Raw genomic sequence first — 8,766 nt, 5'->3', positions numbered from 1 at the left:
TTGATACTGCTGTCTGCTCGTCGGCTACAGGACATCGCCTTTGACAATGCCGAGATATCTATATTTCCTGATTTCCGCCTTTGCCACTATCAAAGCTCGCTTACAGGGTATGTTCACACTGCATAATTATGGAATTACGCGCAGTGGACAAAACAGGTGAAATTCCCAAAAAAAGGTGAAACTAATATATGAGAGACTCATTACATGCAAAGCAAGATAGTTCAAGCCGTGATTTGTCATAATTGTGATGATTATGGCTTACAGTTCATGAAAACCCCAAATCACAAATATATTATACTAGCTGAATACCCGGCGTTGTCCGGTTTTTCCTTCCTAATCCTTGTTGGGGAGGAAGCTTTTGACTTCATATCCCGTCCTCATATATTGTTGTCATATCCCAACCCCATATCCTGTCCTCATATCCTGACCTCCTATCCCTCATCATATCTTAACCTCATATCCCATCCTCACATCTCGTCCTCATATCCCGACCTCCTATCCCGAACTCTTATCCCAACCTCCTATCCCGTCCTCCTATCCCGAACTCTTATCCCAACCTCCTATCCCGTCCTTCTATACTGACCTCCTATCCCATCCTCCTATCCCGACCTCCTATCCCGACCTCCTATCCCGACCTCTTATCTCAACCTCCTATCTCAACCTCCTATCCTGACCTCCTATCCCGTCCTCCTATCCCATCCTCCTATCTCGACCTCCTATCCTGACCTCCTTTCCTGACCTCATATCCTGTCCTCCTATCCCGTCCTCCTATCCCGTCCTCCTATCTTGACCTCCTATCACGACCTCCTATCCCATCCTTCTACCCCATCCTCCTATCTCGACCTCCTATCCCGACCTCCTATCCTGACCTCCTATCTCGACCTCCTATCTCGACCTCCTATCTCGACCTCCTATCCCGACCTCCTATCCCGTCCTCCTATCCCGACCTCCTATCCCGTCCTCCTATCCCGACCTCCTATCCCGTCCTCCTATCTCAACCCCCTATCCCGTCCTCCTATCTCCACCTCTTATCCCGACCTCCTATCCCGACCTCCTATCTCAACCTCCTATCCCGTCCTCCTAACTCGACCTCCTATCCCGACCATCCCATCCTCCTACCTTGACCTCCTATCTCGACCTCCCATCCCGTCCTCATATTCTGACCTGTAATATGTGTACCAGGTATTGAAATATCTCCAGCCGTACAGAAGTTATGTGAGAACATACATTTCCCATTGATTTGCATGGGACTTGACTTTAAACAAAACCCCCGACCCTCACAAATGGGGGTAGTTAAGGGTTAAATTAACTATCCTATATTTTAAGTGGAGATATAAGTATCATGTGACCAAGTATTATCAAAATATCTCCAGCCGTTTGGAAGCTATGCAGTAACATATATTTCTCATTGACTTGTATAGGACTTTAAACATAAACCCCGCCCCTGGCAAATGGGGGTGAGTAAGGGTTAAATCACCTAGCCTATGTTTGTTGTTTACATATAAGTAACATGTGTGCCAAGTGTAATGTAAATATCTTTAGCTGTTTGGAAGTTTTTGTGGAACATACATACATACATACACACACACACACACACACACACACACATACATACACACACACACACACACACACATACATACACACACACACACACGTTGAGTTTTATATATATATATATATATAGATTGGGGAGCCATGTCATCTGCTGGTGTTGATCCACTGTGCTGCATTAAGTCCAGGGTCAATGCATCCATCTACCCAGAGATTTTGGAGCACTTCATGCTGACGAGTTGCATTACTAAAATAAATGAACTTTTGCACAATATTAAAATTTTTCGAGTTTTACCTGTAATATCAGTGTGACTGGGTCTTCCGCGGACAAGTTCATACTGGACAAAACCGCTGCTGAAATTGATCCGCGCAAAGAAAGAACATGCTTATTCTTTGCGCGGAAGTCCGTGAGCACTGCATAGACATCAATGGTCAAGTATGTTCTGCGAACAGAGATTCTGTTTATCGAAGCCGGGCGTATGCATACGCCCGTGGGAATTCAGGTCCCCGCCGCTAGCTGGTTGGGGACCGGACCAGGATGCCTGCTGAAATCATTCAGCAGGCATCCCGACACATCGCCGATATACCCCCCCCCCCCCATATCGGCGATCACAGAAAATCGCATGTCAATTCATACATGCAATTTTCTGCTATTCCGGGCTGATCGGGTCTCTGGTGACCCGATCACCCGGAAAATAGGGATGATCAGAGCTGTCAGTGACAGTCCGATCATCCTGAGGGATAGGAGGGAGGTTGCAGTGCTGCGAACTAATTCTGACCAATGGCAGCGCAGGATACTGGGTTGCCATGGCAACCCCCCGTTCTGCCCACCCCTGGATGTCGGGCAGAACGGGGGGAGAAGATGGAGGCCGGTACCTGCAAAGAAGATGCATCTGCAGAGACAGCGGAGATCACGTCGCAGGTAGGGAATCAATGGTGGGAGGGGGAGGGGGGAGGAGAGGAAGTGGGCAGTAAGCGATATTTACTGCTGCCCTTCCTAGTGGGTGCCAAACTGCAACTCCCAGCATGCCCAGACAGCCAAAGGCTGTCTGGGCATGCTGGGAGTTGTAGTTTTGCAACATCTGGAGGGTCACAGTTTGGTGACCACTGTTACAGTGGTGACCAAACGGTAGCCCTCCAGATGTTGCCAAACTACAACTCTCAGCATGCCTAGACTGCCCAGGCATGCTGGGAGTTGTAGTTCTGTAACATCTGTCCCTTCAGATTTTGCAATTTTCATGAAATGTTTGAAAATTGCTGCTCTACTTTGAAGCCCTCTAATTTTTTCAAAAAGCAAAAATATGTCCATTTTATGATGCCAACATAAAGTAGACATATTGTATTTGTGAAGAAAAATAAGATTTATTTTGAATATCCATTTTCCTTACAAGCAGAGAGCTTCAAAGTTAGAAAAATTCAAAATTTTCATGAAATTTGGGGATTTTTCACCAAAAACGATGCAAGTAACGACAAAAATTTACCACCAAAATAAAGTAGAATATGTCACGAAAAAACAATCTCAGAATATTCGGTAAAAGCGTTTTAGAGTTATTCATGCGTAAAGCGACGGTGGTCAGAATTGCGAAAAAGGGCTCAGTCCTTAAGGTGAAAAAGGGCTGTGTCCTTAAGGGGTTAAATTACGTAGGCTTATCTGGCAAGGCAGTGGGTCATGGACGGTGAAAGAGCAGTGTTTTTCTGCACACCACAGGAGGCGGATGATTGGCTCGCAAGGCGACAGAGAGGCAAATGATCACCTGCTGTCTTTATTGTTTTTTGTTTCTAGGTTCTCTATTGGAGCACCCTGTCTGCTGTCCGCATGGAACTTTGATGATCCTATGACGTGCCTGCTGTGGATTAAGGACTGTTTTGGAGTTACCTGACCTGACACCAGTGGCCCTCTTCTATTTATTTCCCTTAGGGTACTTTTTCCCCTTCTTCTCCTTTTTTAATATTTTAACCAGGTTTAGTGACTGCCTACTACATGGGACTGTAGCCTTTTTTGACGACAAAGAGGGGACACTATGTACTCGCATATTACGTTTATTGCCTATGTTTCCTATTGCCTGGCTGGGAAGAGACAGGTCCATCTGCACCAGTTTGTTGTCTCTGGAAATCCAACATGACTGTACCTGCGGGCTCTCCCCACTAGATGGAGCCAATGTTACATTGACGCTAGCAATGACGTTTTTCAGTTCTCAATATTTAACTGCACACCTTCCTCTCCCCTTTGCCGAGTTGTAGGGAATGTGTACGTTGTTCCCTTACGTCCTAACCAGTAGCACAGATGGGGTATTCCACCCCCCCACGAACTGGTTAGGACAGATGGAAGTTTTATTGATTGAAAAGTAATTGATTAATTAAACACACCCACATAGCCCTGTATAAGTAGGAGGGTCACCCTTTGTCCCCTTGTGTTTTTTTCTGTCCTCCCAGACAGTGGGACAAATGGTGCCCCCCCTTCCATGCTGGGGGTGTTACTTATTATTCCTTTTTTCAGCAAAGTCTGGCCTCTGTTTTTTCCTCCCACTTTGGGATTTTCATGTTGTTTTCTTTTGTTTAGGGGTCCTTTTTTGCTTTAGGAATTTGTTTGATTCCTTTCTCTGACCCCAGCCTGTGCTCCCACCTAGGGAGCCGGTCTCTGTGTCGGGCACGCGCCTCTCCCCGCAGTCCTGCGCCGGAAGCAGCGTCTGATGTCACTTCCTCTTTCTTCCTCTGCCCTCCGCTCGTTTTTTAAGCCTTTCTGTAATGCATAAGTGAGCGAAATCGAGCAAGGGCACTTTTCTTGGCACCCCTAAACCCTATGTAAAGTTAAAATTTACTTTTAAACACTTTTTTTTTTAATAAACTTAATTTTCCAAATTTTAGCTGTGCCCATGGCTCTTGTGGAGCCAATTGAGGAGGGTATTTAAACCTCCTCAGAGCTGACTTCGGTCTCTGAGCGCAGTGCTGTTTGGTTTTCCGGCAGAACTGTCTTTTTGAGACTTGAAGCTAAGCTTCTTTGCTATCCTTGCAGAGAGTACTCTGTGTTCCTTGATAGCATTTTATTGTTCCCACTTGGGTATCTGTCAGCTCTTTTTAAGTTTTTTCACTTCCGTTTTTTGAGCTTGCTTTATATAACAATTTTATATCTCTTTAGATTATGTCTACGGAAGGCTCTGCTGACCATGAGGGTCCTGGGAAGAGAACTTCTAAGCGAAAACATCTTGTATGTCATGAATGCAATAATTTGCTGGAAGACAACTATGAATTTTCTAGGTGCCCACCTTGCAGAGCAAAATCTCTGCCTCCTCACCAACCGGAGTCCACTGTACAGGATATGTACGTCTGGCTGTCCTCCAATATGTCCGCCATGCAGGCTTCTGTTGAAGAACTAAAGCAAGTGATGGCCCATAAGCGTTCTAGACTTGCGTCACCCCCAAAAATGGAAGTATCCACGGAGCCTGATAAGGATTCCAGAATGTCATCTTCTGAAGAAGAGGTCACTGTCTCTTATTTTTCCCCGCTGGAAAAAACTCAGCACCTTTTAAGATCCATCTGGTTGGGGGACCAGGATGCTGATCCCGGGGAAGCCTCTACCTCCGCCTCTAAAGGACCCTAGGTCTTTAAAGCGGATGAGACCCTTTTTTCCGTACTCAGAACGGAATAGAGGGTCAGGTCAGTGGTTCAAGACTATGTTTCCTATTCAGGAAGATCAGCTTTCCTCTTGGGGCCCTGTCCCTAAGGTCGACATGGCTGTCGCCAAAAGGACTGTTGTTCCTGCTGTGGACTTGGTCCTGTCCCTCTGTCAGTGTCCCCTCAGCCAGACTCCCTCCACGCCTCTCAATAATGTCTAGAAATGTATATATTTAATTATATTTTATTATGGTGTGTTTATATGCAGGACCTTTGGGTCATGTGACTGTAAATAAATTGTGTTATGCTTTGGTTCAAGGACCTTTGGGTCATGTGACATACCCATAGTTCCTTAGTTCAGGACTGACAGGTTTGCAGAACCAATGAGCTTTCTACCTGCCCCCTCCAAAGGGGCTGCTGCCACTATATTTGCGCTCTTAGTCCCTGCGCTTCAAAGCAAGCACATCAATCTATAGCACCTCACCAATTCAAGCTAGGCCTGAAGCCTATTCTTCAGCAGCCATAAAACGTGAGTTACTCCAGCTCAAAACCTACAGATCCTGTGTGACTACTGAACCCAAATTACCCCTAAATTCAGTAGCACCGTGGCTAGCAAAATCCAAGCTCATTCAACTACAAAGTCCCAGCAAACCTGTGAGGAGCCTGTACCACGGTCCTCTTACAAAAGACTGTCTGTTATCTGCAGTTGCTTGAAAGATGCAGTAAAGTTATTTCTGGTTTACTTCAACTTCTGCTGTGACCATTCCTTTATTCCTCCCTATTGTTTGTGGGACGGTTGACGGTAGGACTATTGCATTGAGGAACCCGCACCCTGGCATCAAGACAATCAAGGGTTAATCTTATACCCTACACTACCACTCCGCAACACCCCTGTTCACATCACCCCTCAAGCTCACCACATAGCTTTTTGGCGTCTTACGAACAGGATTCGGGTGTGTGCCTACAGCTGTTTTGCCACCATTATTGAAAAGAGTACTCCCCCATTGAGAACTTTGACTTATGAACTGTGTAAATTTTTCGCATGCCGCAAATGTAAATGCGCAAGAAAGTCTAAGGGACTGTATTATTGATACTGTGTGTGAACAGTGCGCAAGAAAAGTAAGGGGGAGGCGAAGATTTGTTCGCTGCGAAGATGCGTAAAGTGCGTAGCGAAGCCATGCTACGTTCCTCTGGGTCATCCATTCCTGAAAGGGTTAATTACTTTCCTGGAAAGCATGCAAAGAAGTCCCGCACTGCTCCTCGACCCGCCCCTGGGCGTGGAAATCATGTACACGTGTCGCATCCGAAGTGGAACACAATTCATTGCTACTGTTCGCTGGGGACCGGAAGTCGGGGCTGCACCGATGACGTCCTTCCGGCCGGCAGCCATTTTGGAGGAGCCTCACATAAAAGGAGCACTGCAGTGCGACCTCTTCAGTCTGCAGAGTGCAAGGAGTACAGACATGGCGGAGTGCAGTGCTACACGTGGTGAGAGTCACAAGATGGCGCCTGAACAGAGAAAAGTTGCCTTGGCCGCAGCACAACTTTTCCATGACTTGGCCGATCGCTTGCAGCGGTTATCCATCAGCACCGAGGGGACCTGCGATCTACCTCCGCTACCTGAGGATGACGAGTGGCCGGCTACCCCGAAAGGAGAATCACCAGGGACATCCAAGACGGCATCAACGGTGAGACTGTCCCCTCACCACCGGACATGGGGGTCCTGGGCCGAGATCCCAACGGAGGAATCAAGTGTGAGTACTCCGGTGGAAGCCGCTTTCTCATCCTCATCTAGCCCAGAGCCAGAGATCCCCTTGTCTCTGGTCACCCTGCCGAGTGCACTCCCGCACTCACCCCCTCTGCCTAAGTGGGATTTTGGGGAAGAACCGGAGTAGATACAGTATATGTGGGACCACGTTCTTCCCCGTCTTGGTAAGTCCCATTCACTGGTCCCCACAGCTCAGCGAGAGAGGGCCCGCAGGGAGGCTGAAACTGCTAAAATTATAGAGAAGCTGAGAGCCCAGTACAGGGAGTGTTATGGGCCAACAGATCTTCATCTCCATCATGAAGAAAGGGTTAAGCAGCAAAAGGACACCAAACAGCTTGAGCCCCTTTATATCAGAATGTTGGACTATCCCCGAGAGGGTGAAGCACCGCTAGAGCGCCGACACGCTACGGTTATTAAATTTGACAGGAATGGGGGTACCATTCTGGTGAACTGCAGGGCCGTGCAGCGGAACTATTTGCCCAGAAAATACCACTCCTTAGAGGAGGGGGAGATCGTTGAGTACACCCCTGTTCAGAGTCTGCGGGGTGAGTGGGCTGCAGCAGTCACGAGGCCCAAGAACCCGACTTAACTCCCCTTCACCTATTTTCCCTCCGATGACTGGGAGGCGTATCCATTTGGACTCAGGCCGACAAGGCCTCCCGCAACTGCCTGTGGAGAAAAGAAAAGATTCAGCTCCCACGACATGGATCATCAGCATCAGCCAAGGTCCCACCATGACGTCTCCACTAGAGATGAGCGAACTTACAGTAAATTCGATTCGTCACGAACTTCTCGGCTCGGCAGTTGAGGACTTTTCCTGCGTAAATTAGTTCAGCCTTCAGGTTCTCCGGTGGGCTGGAAAAGGTGGATACATTCCTAGGAAAGAGTCGCTTAGGACTGTATCCACCTTTTCCAGCCCACCGGAGCACCGGAAAGCTGAACTAATTTATGCAGGAAAAGACATCAACTGCCGAGCCGAGAAGTTCGTGACGAATCGAATTTACTGTAAGTTCGCTCATCTCTAGTCTCCATGTCTGAAAATGTGCCCAGGCCTACTCCCCCTGAGGAGGTTTGGCCTAACCAGCAGGCACCAACCTCACAAGTGCCTAGGCCAACTCCATGCCCTGAGGTTTGACCTGACCACCAGGTACCGACAGAAGTGCCGCGGCCTAGTCCTACCAAGGAGGTGAGGCCGGATCAACCGGCACCAACCATTGTTCCAGCGGCCCTTAATTTCGGGGTCAGTGTGAAGCCGTCAGTGTCCCAGTCCAGGCTCACTAATGTTACTTGGGACACTGCAATTAACCCCATGAAGGGGTCCCCACCTCGCTCTGTGTCCGAGAGAGGCAAGAATCCCGTTAGGCGAGGGTGGGGTATCAGAAGATATCCCAAGTAAAGCCTTCAGTATGTTAATTCCCTTGTAATTAACTTTCTGGTACCCAGTACCATTGTTTGTTCAATAGACTGTCCTGTTTGCAACCAGTTAAAGAAAGTGCGTGGCAGGACTATGCCATGAAGAGTTTCTGGTTATTCAACACAACCATTCAAGCTTTTGCCTGGCCCATGGCCAAGAGACTCCTGGTTCTGGGAGATTCGTAACCGTAAGTGTGTGCCCGGCCTTGGTAGTAGACGTGTTTGTTCATGGACTCTTAGCACAGGTGGACTGTTGATCCTTGTGTGACTGTTTCACTGTATATACCTCTAGAGTAATATATTTTCTTTGTGCAACAGATTTGCACTTACTTCGCAGGCGAATATACCTGATAATTTTTGTCCAGGTAAATAAAAGTTTATGATAAAAGGTTAAGTAAATGTAAATGTTTATTTTACAG

This window comes from Hyla sarda, chromosome 6 (assembly GCF_029499605.1).
Source record: "Hyla sarda isolate aHylSar1 chromosome 6, aHylSar1.hap1, whole genome shotgun sequence".
NCBI classification, from domain to species: Eukaryota; Metazoa; Chordata; class Amphibia; order Anura; family Hylidae; genus Hyla; species Hyla sarda.
Note: the sequence above shows the minus strand (reverse complement) of the source record.